The 15,562-nt window shown below is 38.6% G+C and overlaps 1 protein-coding gene across 2 annotated transcripts in view; it reads right to left on the bottom strand.

The window, feature by feature from the left end:
- Nckx30C (solute carrier family 24 member Nckx30C) overlaps positions 1 to 15,562 on the bottom strand; it is a 440,887-nt gene that overhangs the window by 98,646 nt on the left and 326,679 nt on the right. The window lies entirely within an intron of this gene.

The following is a 15,562-nucleotide window of genomic DNA, read 5'->3' as shown; positions in this document are numbered from 1 at the left end:
TGCCTCTGCGGTCTACCATGGTCTCAAAAACACGAAAGAGCTGCGTCTTCAGCGCCTTTTTAATACCTGTGTGTGCTTTGTTGTGGGCCACATACCATACGGTGTCGACATCACACCTTATGGTCTCGAGTTAGGCTGGCTCACACCGAAAAAGAGACGTGAATACTTTACAGTGGGAATGGTTTACGCTCTACTATCACACAACAACCCAGAACATCGCCAAACGCTTTACACGTGTCCAAGACTTGAGCCACCATCACTCTGCTAGATGCTGACCACACATTTTCTACCCAGAGAAATGCTCAACAGTATCCCTGGAAAACTCATTTGTGGTAAAAGCATCGACTCTCTTGAATGACCTGTCTTCACCAACGTTTGTAATCGACGAGATCAATAATTATAAGAAGCGAGGTCACGTCGAATTAATGAAACGTGATAGAAATGAATGGGAGACCCAAATTGGACACTAAGACGCCGTTCAAATTTATTCAAGATAGTGCCTCATGTCCAAATGTCCCACAGTCAATCACCACTACTAAATACTGTGACCTCACGAAAGTTATCCTTTAACTTCACACCACAAATGGACAAATGAAGAGACGCTTTACCTTGCCAACAACTTTGTATCTACCAATTATACTTAAATTAGGAAAAAGAAAACTTAACAAATTACTAACCTACTCTGTACCTATTATTGTACTTTTTTTCTCTCTCTTTTTTTATAAATTGTTACGTACAAATGGCCAGATACGGCCATATAACAAAAAAGTTATTTATACCTCATATTAATGAACGAAGTATAAGAGAATAACAATGTACACTTGACCCATGATCAAGAAAATAATGTACTGTTATTATGAGGATGTAATATGGTACTTGATCGAGTTCAAGATGTTGTCATTGCTTAGAAGAAGGATTGACTTCAATATCACTTTCATGTACGCTAATTACTCTTCATACAAATTGTACGGTAGCTATTAAGTAACTTAACGTTGCATTTTTGTTATTTTCAGCTCCGTGTATTCATACTGTGTGTGTGAAAAAGTTATGAAGACCTCTTATATGTATTCACAAGTTTTTGTAGTTTAGTCATCTTCAGTAACGACTTTAAACTATCCTTTTATGTACTTTAAAAAGTATTTAACAATCAAAAATTATCAATAAACTAGGTTACTACTAGTAAGCTTTTAACAAATTTGTACCTCCAAGAATAGTAATCAAAAGAGGCTAAATTTGATAGCTCTTTTGACTCCTTTTTTTTAGTACCATTTAATTTTTTTGTATAACTTACTTGATAACTAGTCTTTAAAAAGATTCCAAAATTGGTTTCAAAATCTAAGATTTCAGTTTGTATTCAAGTCCCTGATGTCTTAAGTGTCTAAATACAGGTGTTCATTGGGAGTGATGACAGCACCTTTACAGTCGGTGTGGATGTGTAATCTGTTTCAGACAAGTTGAAAAAAGTTTTGAAGTGATTTGTCAAGTTGTAGTAGCCACTTAACAAGAAAAAATTGATTTTTAATGCTATTGACATGCTTAGGATCTATGATTAGGATTCCAATCATTAAAATGAAAGTGGGATTTTCTCACATTTTTATAAGGCAATGTTGGCCTTATATAGTAAAGATTATTTCATAAAAATTCGCAACTCCTCCACGTATGCAATAACTGATTTTTAAATATGTAGTTTTTTCTGTAGAATACCAACCCAAACGCGCAGAATTGAGATTAAGTATCCATACTCAGCAATCACTATTTAACGAATATTTTCATTCATGTATTAATCAATTAACATACTATATTAGGTAGCTCAATTTTAAAAACAGAGTTAAATTAGTTAATACACATGCTTGCTATATACTTGCAATGGCACTTGCGAGAGTAGTGCTCTTAAATTTGTAGAAGAGCCACTCTCATTTTTTCAGAGACTCAGTCTCCTAAAAGTAGAAAAACACGCATACTAAGTGCACAGAAAAGTGTTTCTACAGCGATTGGTGGTACTACTTTTCCAACTTTTTCTCCGTACAGAGCAGCAATACTCTGATACTTAATGTACACAAACGTACTATTAGAACTGTTAGAAGTTGCCTTAGAGTGAAAGTACTTCTGAAATTTCGCTCAAGCACTGCTTCAGTTTCATTGAAGTACTAGCCAATTATCCATCAAGTTCCACTCAAATTTCCCTCAAATGCCACTCAAATACTAGCTAAAAACCACGCAAGTACTGCTGAAGTTTTTTTCAAGTAATACCTCTTTAGTTGCGCTCTAGCGCTGTCAAATTCCATTCACACACACACGCGTGCGCGCGTGTGCGCAAAGGCCTTGTTTTAAAATTGAAAAGCTTAATACATTACAATGTTGCATGCTCAAGGTGTCATTGTTGTCAGCTAAATAGTATAAATTTATATAGACGTTAAGCAATATGGGGACAACAAGCGCACATTTTATCTACTAATAGATGAAGTGGTTGTAGTAGCCATTCTTATAACCATCTGCGCTCACCAATGGCGTACGGACTGTACTTCTGTGCTACATGCCAACGCCACTCTTTTAGACTGCCTGTACTATGATAAAAAAAAAGTTACAAGCTTGGTATACATTCTTATTATAGTTATGCTTGTAGCTTTAATCTACTGCATTCAGAGTTGTACAAATAACAGCATTAGACTTATATAAATGGTGTAGACTTCTTCTAAAACTACACACTTGGGTAAGAGCTTGTGTAGTTCCATTTTCTTGTTTTTACATACATGTCAAATACTCTGGCAGGACTAGAAGTTTTTGACTAATGAATAAAGTACATTATCTTACTTTGCTCTGAGTAATATGTTTTTTTCTCATTGTTTTGATAACAATATGCCATTCAAATAATTTTTTCAAAAAAGTCGTAACTCTCATGGCTACTTGACGGTGCCCTAAGAACTTTCACGTGCTTATCTTTTTTTTTATATGGTGAGTCACAGCTAGTACTTTATTGTACATAAAATATGTATGATATCAAAGGAATTTTTTTTGTGTGTGTGTGAATGTATAAATTTATATTTTAGATGCTAGCGTGTAATTTTTCATCGAAACTCTTTTATTTGCATTATAAAGTAATTGCTTATTCATGTTCAGAAAAGACAGAAATAAGCTCATAATTAAAAATAAAATTTATTTATAAAGTTTTTTCAACTATTACAAGACAAAACGACTGACCAAGCAGGACTTGATGAGTTCACATTTTATGGTTTGAGCAATGGTAACTAGCACCCTACCAAAAAAACATATTAAATTTATATAAAAGTGAGACAGTCTGATACAGGTCAGAAGAGCAGCAAAAGCAGAGAGCAAAAAAAAAACAGCAGAGGCAGAAACTAAGACAGAAATAATAGCAGAGGCAGAGTTACAGCAACAGAAAAGTAGGGAGTTTTAACAATAACAAGAAGGCTAATCAGTGTAGACTGCACAAATCAAGCAGAAAAAAAGAAAATAAATAACTGCACAACTGGTTGTATAATAGATTAATTGTTGGATCGTGGAAGTGTCAGTAGTTTTCTGAATACTGATGAATACCTTACAAAAAAATAGTTTTAAATATTTTAAAAGAAGCTAGCCACACGTTAAAAAAATAAGAGCTACAAAGATAGGTAAATATTCGAAAAATTATCACTATAACAAGACTTATTATTTACATCAATCGAAAATTAATTTCAGTATTTTATTTTTTAAACCCGTAAACAAAAAGACATTTGGAGTATGTTTAAGAACCTTGAAGTACGTAAAATTCTAACAATTGAAAATGTAGCAAAAATATGCACGAGCAATGAACTGGCAGCAATAGTCCAAAATAAAGTTGGTTTCCATTACATGCAATATTTTTTCAATAAACTACTTAGAGAATACAAATAAAAAAATGTTAAACATTATTTAAAAAATTTTTATACTCAAGTTCAAATAAAAAAAGAATCTTCGTCTTTCTTTCTTTAAAAGGTACACTGTCGAAGTCCACTGTACAAACATTTTATACGCCTATTTATTATTTTTTGACTGCGTTTGATATTACTGTATGATCCTTTATTTTATATTTAATACCACAAATGTTAAATTTGTTAAGGATGAAATTAAATTTGGGATTTTATAGCAATACTTCAATGTTGGTTTCAAAAGTTGTCTTGACTAGAAACAATATATATTTATTAAATAGTGCAAGAGTAAAAAAAATTTTATTTCCATACTTCGAAAGAGTTCGAAGGTATTGAGCCAGTTAAATTATATGTTATAACGAAACAGCTCGTTCATTATCATATCTATTAAAGTAAAAATAAGAAAAAAGTTGTGGGGCTAAGGGGGTTCAACAGAAAATTGAGCCTTATACAATAACAAGTTCAATCAAATATGAGTCATATTTAATTTTAAGGTTAAGATTAAGTGTCAACAAAAATTATGTAAAATTTGTATGTAAAAGAGAAAGGTTGGGCATAAGTGAGTGAATCATCTTCACTGCTCCTAACGCATGTCAGAAAGCAAGCTGGATGTGGGATTAGTCCCAATTTCTTATTGACTAAACTACAGCAGCTCTAGCTAATTAGACTTTCGGCTGTTACCACTTTTTCAAGATTTTTTGTGAAGTTATTTTTGAAGTTACACTTCTATAGGCACGTTTTACCCTACGGAGTAAATCAACGATCTCAGATTGGTGACCTTGAGAGAAAGTGTAATGGACGTGGATTTGGCTTAATTCTCCCCCTTTGCCCTGCCTCTCATGACGTACTTCTGATCTTCTACACACTACACAACGCCACCACACAACACAACATCAGAGCACCGCACTCACTACAGTACACATTTTGAATTTACTTCTTTTTCTTTTAACCAATTTCTAAAAAAAAAAAAAAAAAAAAACAGTTTTCAAAGACATTTGAACCATCATTCTCTTATAACACACTGGGTAAGCCCTTTACCTGCTCTGCTATGAGCAGGTTCAACATAGAAAAACCGATTACTACATTGTGTCTTACAGTTCGTAACTTATTTTTAGTTTAAACTTCCATTTATTGAGAATTCATTTATTTGATTTTATTTTACAATTAATAACTACGTTATTTAATAGAATTTATTTTTTTAGTACATGTTTTTTTCCAAAATATTGAACATTCACTTATTTATCATTAATTCGTTACTTTCAAAATAAATAAATTCTTGTTTATACAGTTTTTTCAGAACTTTTATGAATAAAAAAAATTTTCCATTCTGTATAGATACAATAATTTATTCTTATTGCGTATTTTTCTTTCACAATTTTTCCTTTGTCATTGAGAACAAAATCCAGAGAGGTGGGAAGAGTGCAAATAAATGCTGCAATGCTAAGAACTATTTTTCTCATAAGAATAAACTTACATATACGCTTTTACCCATACTTTACTCCTTTCTTTTGTGTTCTTAGAAAAAAAAAAAAAAAAAATTTTAGATCCATTTCAAACAAAACAGGTTTATTGAATATCAATCTTTTATACAAACAAAAAATCAGAGCTTTATATAGATTTTATAAATCCAATTTAAAGTGATTTATGCTTAAAGTTAAACGTTAAATTGCAAATAATTATATTATTTGCCATATAATTTTATAGAAGAATAACTTCTTACTTGGGTACCCAAATACCCACTGTCTTCTGGTTTTTAAATAGAATAAAAGTATGTTGTTATAATTTATCAAATCTTTCTAACATTATCTCTTTTTTTTTCTTTCTGGCACATGCGTAGCATCGAAAGTGCACACAATTACTTCTTATAGTATTGGTACCTTCTAGGTTTTGAGGTTAAACAATTGATAGTTCGATACGTAAAATCTAGAAAATTTACCTATCCTTGTGAAGGTATTGGTGACTTTTAGACTGGTTGTAAATTGAATTACAAATGACTTAATCTAGTAACCTACTGCATATTTCAATTATTCTCTAGCCCCACATGCTACCTACGCGCCCGGTGTAAGTCCTGAGTTATTAACTATAAGTTCAGACTCGAATAATTCGTCGCACTAACATAACACATATTCAGGGGGTTTGGCATGCAAAGAGCACAGTGGGCGAAGCCTTACAATTAATGTCAGTAAACTAGATAAAACGTACCTCAATTTAATAAAAATCCAGGTTGGGTAAAAAATCATTTTTTTTGTATGGACCTTGAGCCCAATAACAAACGTTACTACTTTTTGACAAAAAAATGTCAACAAAAAATCCGAAAAAAAATTGTAAAAGGGGTCAAACCAGATTTTTTTTTTTTCTAGTGGAAAAACTGTAGTTTGGCCGAAAAACGTTTAATATCAAAAAGATAAAAAATTTCAGAACAAAAAAAAATGAGCCCTGGTGAGCCCTCATCGGCCCTACCGTTTTTCTGCTAATTGTCAAAAAGTGCTAATTTTAGCCTGTTTTTCGGTATCTTATAACTGGCGTTTTAATTAGTATTTTGGCCTTAAATTATAACCAACAACGGGTTTTGTCATTCCTCATAAACCTATGAAATTCAAAGATGATAAGATGCAATTTTTTTGCAAACTGTCAAATAAACTAAAACAAGGTTTTTCCGAAAAAACACTCTAAAAAAGTTACGGGATACATAGAGCTATTTTTTTAAATGTTTGTTCGTAATGAGATGTTTACCTTACATTGATCGAGTTTTTGTGTCCCTTAATTTTTTGAAAGTATCCTAAAAATGTAATGGAAAGTATTTTTTTTTTGTAAAGTATCAGCGGCAGCACTTGCTATCTTTTTCGCAGCGCCGTGCCAATCCAGCGCCACCCACTATACATGGAAATGACAAAATCCTTACGAAATAAAATAACTTACGACTGGTCGAGCCAATTTTAATAATTTTTTTTTCTTAAATAAAGCTTATAAAATAGGGCTTATAGAAAAACTATAAAAAATATAAGTGATCATGATCCTAATCTACAAACTCTTAAATACACAAACAAACGGAACAACAAATGAATAAAACTGTTTAGGTGGATAAACAAGATTTTTTATACAACTAAAGCCCTGAAGACAATCTTAGGTTTTTCTAAGGTAACTTTTTGCGTAAGATCAGAATCATGGAGTTAAAATTGTCTGAGAGTAAAAGAATTTATTTATAAGGCAATGGTTTAAACAACTTACAATTTTTTGAATAAAATTTAAGACTTTTTTTTTTAAGATAATATGGCCTATTTTAAAAAGAAAAGATGTCGTGCAATTTCTTTGTAAGATGCTTATAAATAGCCTTGGAACTTTTTTCAATACCGCAATCAGGCAATTGTTACAATACTGTAGGAATCTGCTTATCAAGGGAAATTCACCATCTACCCAATGAAGTTCTTGTTACGTAGCTTTATTTGCTTAACATGCATCCAAAATCTATTGGTGTCTATTTATTTGTTACTATCCATTTATGGACATAAATTTAATAATCAAAGTTTTCTCAAAAGTTTAGATTTTTTGGGAAAAACGTGCTTCTATCTTTTTCTGTTATTTCAATGTATTTACAGCCTTTAAAAATTTTTTAACAAAACGTCAAGAATTCTAGAATAACTAGAGGAAAATAGTTCAAGGAATCACTAATTTTTCGTAAACCTTTAGTAAGCGATCGTTTTTCCGGTAAAATTTTTACTTATTATTTATATGTAATATTGTGTACCGATTTTTTACTACATCTTTGTCCGATTTAAAATAACTTTTTTTCGTTTTAATACAGAGTTAATTGTCTAATAGAGATTTTGTATGACGCATTAAGAATGAATTATGGTTTTTAAGAAAACCAATTTCTTAGCTTAGTTGGAACGTTTTCAAGATGTAAGGTATTATTAACGTTATTTGTTTTCAGGGATTACTATCAATACAAGTGAACCTGTTACGAAATCTTTAAAATGTTTATTATTTTCTTTTATTGTGAAATTCTTGACAAAAGGGATCACATTTTTTTATACATTCCATGACTATTATCATACCAGCATTCTACAAAAACGGATCGTACAAGATTTTGCTTTGCAATAGTTCTTAAGTACTCATAATTACCACTGGAAATAAAATGGATGACAGTCATTAATTGATACATTGCAAAAAACAATAACAAACGCTGAAGATAAGTTAGTTGCAATCGTAATGAGATCGTATAAATGGCATTTACAAAATTAACTATTAATAAAAATAAAATTACAACTACTGTAAACGTTATTAGCATACCAGCCAAAGTATGTTGTAAATTATTAGCTCTCTTTTTATAAGCTGTTATTTATGAGACTACACAGAGAGTAAAGTTACATAAATTTTTACCGTAAAAGCAACGGCAAAGTTGTGACGGACGAATCTTAAATATAATTTTTATCACCGTGAAAATTTTTGTGAATTTTTACCGTAAAAGCCACGATAAGGTTGTAACGGATGAATCTTAAATATAATTTTTACCACCGTAAAAATTTATCTAACTTTTTTCTCCGTGCATTAACGGATTTGGCAGTTTACATGTTGTATGACATCAAGCACTTGATGCTACGTATGTGTGAGTGTATCGGAGGCTACTCGAGCTGAGAGCTCCACGCGTGCAGTGTGCCTGAAGCGCATACGTCGCGCTAGAGAAAGAGTGTACTGTGCTCCAAGCTTTGCGTCGTTGCGTCCAGTCAGCGTTGAACATCAAGCGCGAGAGCCAGACGTTGTTACGCTGAGTTTCTCCATCACTCCTGTAACAAGACTGCGTGCAAGAAAAATAAAGTTGATTCGAATCTACCTTGCTGTATTTTGAGTGTCTTGTTTTGTGAATAACGATACCCGCCCTTCTTCCCTTAACGTCCAGTGCATCATCTCAGCATCAACACCGTCCCTTAGGCATTGATAGCGCACAAGGTCTTTCGAGCCGGATATAAGGGGAAGAAGAAGTCTTGTTCTGCTGTCAGCCATTTTTCATCTGCGCTCCCGGCGCACGTGGCCGCCACACGCCAAGGTTGTCAAGCTTCCTACTCGCCTTTGGCCTATCTACGTCGGTGCTGCAGACGTCGTCGCCGCGCCCGCCCTTTACATGGTGTTGCGGGTCGTCATCACCACGCAGGCCGTTGCTGCTGCGCTCCTGCACGAGCCATCTACGTCGATGCTGCGGATGTCGTCGCCGCGCCCGCCATTGCTGCTGTGCTCCTCCACGAGCCATCTACGTTGGTGCTGTGGACGTCGTCGCCGTGTTCGCCATTGCTGTTGCGCTCCTCCACGAGCCATCTACGTCGGTGCTGCGGACGTCGTCGCCGCGCCCACCCTATACACGGTGCTGCGGGTCGTCGTCACCGTGCACGCCGTTGCTGCTGCGCTCCTCCACGAGCCATCATCCCGCTAAGGGTGCCGAGCTCCAGCTCGCACTTGGCTCCACCGCCATACGCAGCCACCGAAGCGTGGCGAGCCTCGCGAGTTCTCCGCTCGTAGACGGCGATTTTGTCTGTTCGCAGGTGATCGGCCTGCTATAGAGCATCGTCGTCCGTCAACGCGCTGCTTCTACGTTGCTGCTGTTGCACCGCTGCGCGCGCACGTCTTTCTCGCCAGAGTTGCTGTTGCTGTCCCTGTCTCTCAGAGGGTCACCCACTACCACTAGCTACGCTTTGAGTATCATTGCTGGCTGCCGATGCGGGTCGTACGCTTGCTAATCTCTGACGCTGCGGGTCCTCTCCGAAATCTGCGCTTCTGCTCCACGAGTGCGCGAGATATGGACATTCAGGTTATTTTCAGTGTTTGCGTTGTGTTAGTGTTTTATTAGCATATAATATACTAATCGCCCTCGAACCCTACACCCAATTAGTCGGACCACCAAGGCTGGCTTTAGCAGCTGGTGCTCCGATTTTTCATTACAAGGTGTATATGCGTTAACACACTCGTGTACCTAACCTAACCACTTTTCACTTTGCGAGTGTCCGCTGATTCGATCTCGTGCTACGGGTTTGCTTCATTTTCCCTTTAAATAATGGCCACTATGAAAACCCTTTACGATCAGCAGCTTGCGCTTTATCGGAAAATAAAGAACACCTACGACAATTTTAAAAAAACTAGGCGAAGCGAAAATGACCATGGGTCAATGCATGACTCGAAGCAAAGTAGTTAAGGATTCGTACGATCAGGCCTTGTCGATTCACAATCAAATTCTGGGTCTCGATGAAGATAGTGGTCAACATGACTACATTAACAAAAATTATATGGACGTAATTGAGGGAGCTTACTGCTCAGTTGTGGGTGATTTTGAAGACTATGCGTCCCGACTAGGACCCGATCCGACGACCGCTGACCCTGGATCTGCTTCTGCCATTACCTTGTATAGCTTATCCTCTTTGTCCTCTGTCAATATTCTGACATTTTGCGGTGACTTTGAGAGTTAGGAGAGCTTCCGTAACGTCTTTAAGGCTCTAGTTCATCTTAAAACCGAGCTCCCGTCCGTTATCAAGTTTTAGCATCTGCGAACTCATGTTACTGGAGATGCTGCTGACCTGATAAAAAAATCTTCCCCTCTCGGGCGATAACTATACTCAAGCCTGGAACGTTCTTGTCAAGTTTTATGACAATAAGCGTCATCTGGTTACCTCCTACACCAGTACTGTCCTTAATTGTCAGAACATGAAGTCCAACTCCTGCCCGGAAATAAAGCGTTTATCAAAAGAGATGTTGGGCCTCCTCAACTCTCTTGTTGCTTTAGGTAGAGATAACTGGTGCGAAGACATCATCATCGCTCTTGTGGTCAGTAGGTTCGATAACTCTACCAACCGAGAGTGGCAGAAGCACCTAGGTAGCAATGATGAGCCGCCTACTATTGTTCGTTTACGTGAGTTTATCCCCACCCAAATTATCACGATGGAAGCGTTAGAGTCAGTTAAACAGAAGCCTACACCCCAAGATACGTCAAAATCCAAACCAAAATCTTCATTCGTGCATCAAATCGCCACTTCTAACGATTCAGGCTCCATTAGTTGCTTTCTCTGCGGCAAGCCCCATCGGTTGCCCTCCTGTCCAACCTTCCAAAGTAAACTTCTAAACGAAAAACGGCAGTTCGTAAGCGACAGGCAACTTTGTCTTAATTGCTTTGGTTAACACTTTTTAAAACAGTGTAAGAATAAGTTCTCGTGCTCGGTTTGTCATCGAAAGCATCATACCCTATTGCATAAAGAAAAGGCCGAGTTAAGTCCCTCGAAAGACTCAACCTCTTTTGATAAACCCACCCGTGGTCCTGAAAAAGCTCATGAACTTCCACCCAATCAAAGCTTCTGCACTAACGTCAACTTATTGCGTAGTGAGGGCTTATCTTTAAGACTCAAGGTTCTTTTAGCTACCGCTCGAATTTACGTTCGAGGCCCAGACGGTTCATAGGTTCTAGTCAGAGCCCTTGTTGACCAGGGTTCTCAAAGTTCTCTGGTGACTCGTTCTCTTTGCGATGTCTTAAGACTTAAGACGCACTCGGTTAGCATCTCATTAGCTGGCGTAGGGGAGTCGCCCTCAACTCATGTTACGAGAAGGACTTACATAAACTTTTGACCACATTTTGATTCGTGTTTCAAGTGCGACACTGAGGCTCTGATTGTTCCTAAGATTTCTTCGTATAAGCCTCCTACTTCAAGAAACTTAGTTAATATTCTATACATTCAAGAACTTCAACTAGTGGACCCTGATTATCACTTCCTAGATAAAATAGACGTTCTGCTAGGAGCCTCTGTTTACGCTTACATAAATCAAAATTCAATTTGACAAGACTCCCTCGATCAACCCATCGCTTCAGCCTCTCGGATCGGATGGCTATTATCAGGACCTGCTTCCTTCGTATCAAAGTGTCCCTTCCTTCAAGCAAGCCAGCCACTTGATCACTGCGCCTGAAGAAATTGCAGTGATGCACGTTTCCAAGAGCCCTGATCTTGATGAAGTTATGCAACCATTTTGGCTGGTCGAGGAACCTCTCCCCAAGCCTGAGCTGAAGGGAGATGATCTTCGTTGCGAGGAGCATTTCAACCTCACGCATTTTCGATCCCCTGATGGCCGTTTTGTGGTCAAACTTCCGTTCAAGGGCGAAACTGTTGACATTCTTTCGCTTCGTGAGGGCTCATACAAAATTGCGCTCTCCATGTTTCGTCAGCAGGAGAAAAGATTCGGGAGCGATCCTTGCTTGTTCGAGTTGTACAAGTCCTTTATGTCTGAATACATAGCTCTCGGCCACATGCGTGAGATATTGGATTACAGATCGGCCAAAAGCTTTCTCTCACATCATGGGGTCTTAAGGACCAAGTGCTCTTCACCTAAGCTTAGAGTCGTCTTCAATGGCTCAGCCAAAAACAAAAATGGATTGTCCTTGAACTCCTTACTTCACACCGACCTAAATTTCATGGTAAATCTTTTCGAATTGATCATCAAATGGCGTTTTTACAGATTCGTCTTTACCGCCAATGTGGAGAAGATGTTTCGGCAAATCTCGGTCCATGAAGACAACCAAGCCTTTCAGGCGATCCTTTGGAGACCCGACCCCTTTTCTCAGCTTAAAACATACTTCCTGACAACAGTCACGTATGGTCTTGCGTGTTTCCCTTTCTTGGCAACTCGCGTCTTACGTCAACTGGCCTTTGAGTATGCTGAATCTGATCCCCAGGCCTCAAGAATCCTACGTGAGGAAGCCTATGTAGATGATTGTTTGTCAGGCGGTCATTCAGTGACGGAGATCTTGATCAAATGTGAGGAACTCGGTAAACTGACGCGGATTGGTAGATTCCCTCTGCGCAAATGATCTTCCAATTTGCTGCAGGCTCTCGAGAGCATCCCTATAGCTCATCGTGTTGATCAACCGAAGATCCTGGAGATAAACGGAGAGTCTATATCTGTCCTTTGGACTGTCTTGGGATCCCACATCCGATGAATTTGCATTTAAATTCACGATCGATCAACTCCCCAGGTATTGGACCAATCGGAGCTTGTTCTCTCAAGCTGCTCGGTACTACGACTTTTTGGGCTGGTTTTCACTGATTATTATAGTTCCCAAAATGTTGCTGCAGTCACTGTGGTTGCTTAACATAGCGTGGGACACGCCGCTTCCAGCTCCTGTTGTTGAAACCTGGGTAAAGTGGCTGAATGAGATACCTGAGCTCGATCAGGTGAGAGTCTCTCGATGGAATTATTATTCTCCTGGTGCTCAGCTGGAAATCCATGGCTTTGCCGACACCTCTAAGTCAGCCTACGCCACTGTCATTTACACCCGCCTCCTAAATGGCAGCAATGTACACGTGTCGCTCCAAGTAGCTAAGACCCGAGTCGCCCCCTTAAAGGTATTAAGCATTCCTCGACTTAAGGTGTGCGCTGCTCACCTACTTGCAAAAATTGTCAAACATTTTATAGATACTTGCCATTACAACGGAGGTTCTGTACACTTATGGACAGACTCCCTAAGCGTTCTTCACTGGGTTAACGCTCCACCGTCCAAGTGGCCGGTCTTTGTTGCAAACAGATATTCAGACATCCACACCCTGGTGCCCAGTGCCAAATGGCACCACATCACCTCAAGACAAAACCCTGCTGATTTGGCCTCTCAAGGCATTATGCCCAGTCAATTCGTCTCAAAATGAATCTGGTTCGCTGGCCCAGATATCTTACATGAAACTGATCCTCAGTACCCTGAGCTCAAGGTTGAAGTTATCGAGCTAGTACCCTCGTTCAATCTAGTATCAAGTTGCTCAGAAGAAAGACCTGATTCTTTCGTTAAAATCCTGTTCGGTCGTTGTTTACATTGGCTTCGGCTTTTGCGAGCCGCGGCTTACGTCATGCGTTTTACCTTTCGGTGTCACGAGAGTTTGAGAAAGTCACCCTCACCACTCACTATACAGTCCACTGCTCTAGAATTTCTTTGTCGTGATCCGTTCTTTCAGGTTTCTTCTCCAAGCTTGACAACTGATGGGTTAGACGCCGCTTCCTTGTTTTTAGTGTTTGATCATCAACGGCGCAATTTTGCGCCTGACATCGCAGTTCTTGAACGCAACATCGACATTCCTATTGGTCAACAAGAATGTCTTCTCGCCTCTAGCCGATTACGAAAGCTAGCCCCCTTTCTGTCTAACGGGTTGTTACGAGTTGGAGGCAGATTAAGCAAAGCCTTGCTTGATTCTGACGCCAAACACCCTCTGATTTTGTTTGGCAGAGACCCTCTAACATTGTTACTTATCCAACGACACCATCTCATTACTTTTTACGGAGGGACTCAATTGACTTTGACCGCCCTTCGTCGGAAGTACTGGATCATAAGCGGTCAACAGATCGTAAGTTCCGAGTTGGCTTACTGCTTGACCTGTCGCCGATATGCTGCTTGACCACAGACTCAGCTGATGGCTGATCTTCCGAGAGCCCGGCTGAATCCTTCACCGGCATTCAAAAAGACAGGTCTCGCTTTTGCTGGGCCCTTTCCCATTCGTCTGGCAAAGCATCGCGGACGAGGCACCCTAAAGGGTTACATTGCTGTATTTGTCTGCATGGCTACCAGAGCTGTACATTCAAAGGTCGAAGATTACACCTCTGATTCCTTTATTGCGGCTTTCCAACGGTTTACATCTAGACGAGGTCAATGCACTGATCTATACAGCAATCGGGGTACTAATTTTTTGGGAGCCGACCGAGAACTAAACGCAATGTTAAGGGACCGGCACAAGAACGCGCCCTTCGCTTCTTGATGTATAAGCTCTCCTATTCGATACCAGAGCCGGACCTGATTTCTAACCATATATCACCCCTGCACCGGTGGAGGCTAATGTCCCAAGCTGTCTAGTGTTTTTGGCGCAGGTGGTCAGCGAAGTATCTAAACTCCCTTCAAACTCGTGAGAAGTGGATTTTCCCCCAAAGGTCGTTAGAAATAGGAGATCTTGTTTTGATTAAGGATGAACCCACTTCCCCCGGCAAGTGGCCCCTTGCGAGAATTGTACACATTTTCAAGGACCCTGAAACGCTGGTGCGAGTCGTAAGGGTTAAAATTCAGAATACTCAATTAACTAGGCCTATCCATAAGTTAACTCTGCTACGTACCGTCTGCAAGATCGAATCAGCGGGCACTACATAGGTTTAATTAGTAACTAAAAGGTACCATTATTGTACTTGCGGCTTTACCTCAGCAACTTTCGTTATTTGTGTTTTGTTTATTTTGCGATTTCGATTAGTTTGAATTTAGTTTTATTGTTTAATTAATGACGAAAGTAAGTACTTTGAACCTGACTAAAAACAGGAATTATCTTAGTTATCCTTCTTCCTCCTCAGGCGCTACAACTGTACCTATAGTTTTGATTGTAGGTGGAAGCGCCCCACGGTATTTTTCATGTAGTGAGTACTATTATTGTCAATTATTTCTGTTATTTACTAACTTGGTTGTGAGATTTTGCTAAAGATTTCATTCATTTATTTTGTTATTTTGATGTCCGTTCATTTCGCCTTCTGTACATCAACTCAGGGAGCATGTATGACATCAAGCACTTGATGCTACGTATGTGTAAGTGAATCGGAGGCTACTCGAGCTGAGAAATCTGCGCGTGCAGTGTGCCTCAAGCGCATGCGTCGCACTAGAGAGAGAGTGGACTGTG

This window comes from Copidosoma floridanum, unplaced genomic scaffold (assembly GCF_036245765.1).
Source record: "Copidosoma floridanum isolate Cflo_tuat_1 unplaced genomic scaffold, Cflo_Japanese_pri ptg000024l, whole genome shotgun sequence".
Taxonomy (NCBI): Eukaryota; Metazoa; Arthropoda; class Insecta; order Hymenoptera; family Encyrtidae; genus Copidosoma; species Copidosoma floridanum.
The sequence above is the reverse complement of the archived record's forward strand: the minus strand, read 5'-3'. Positions and strand labels throughout refer to the sequence as shown.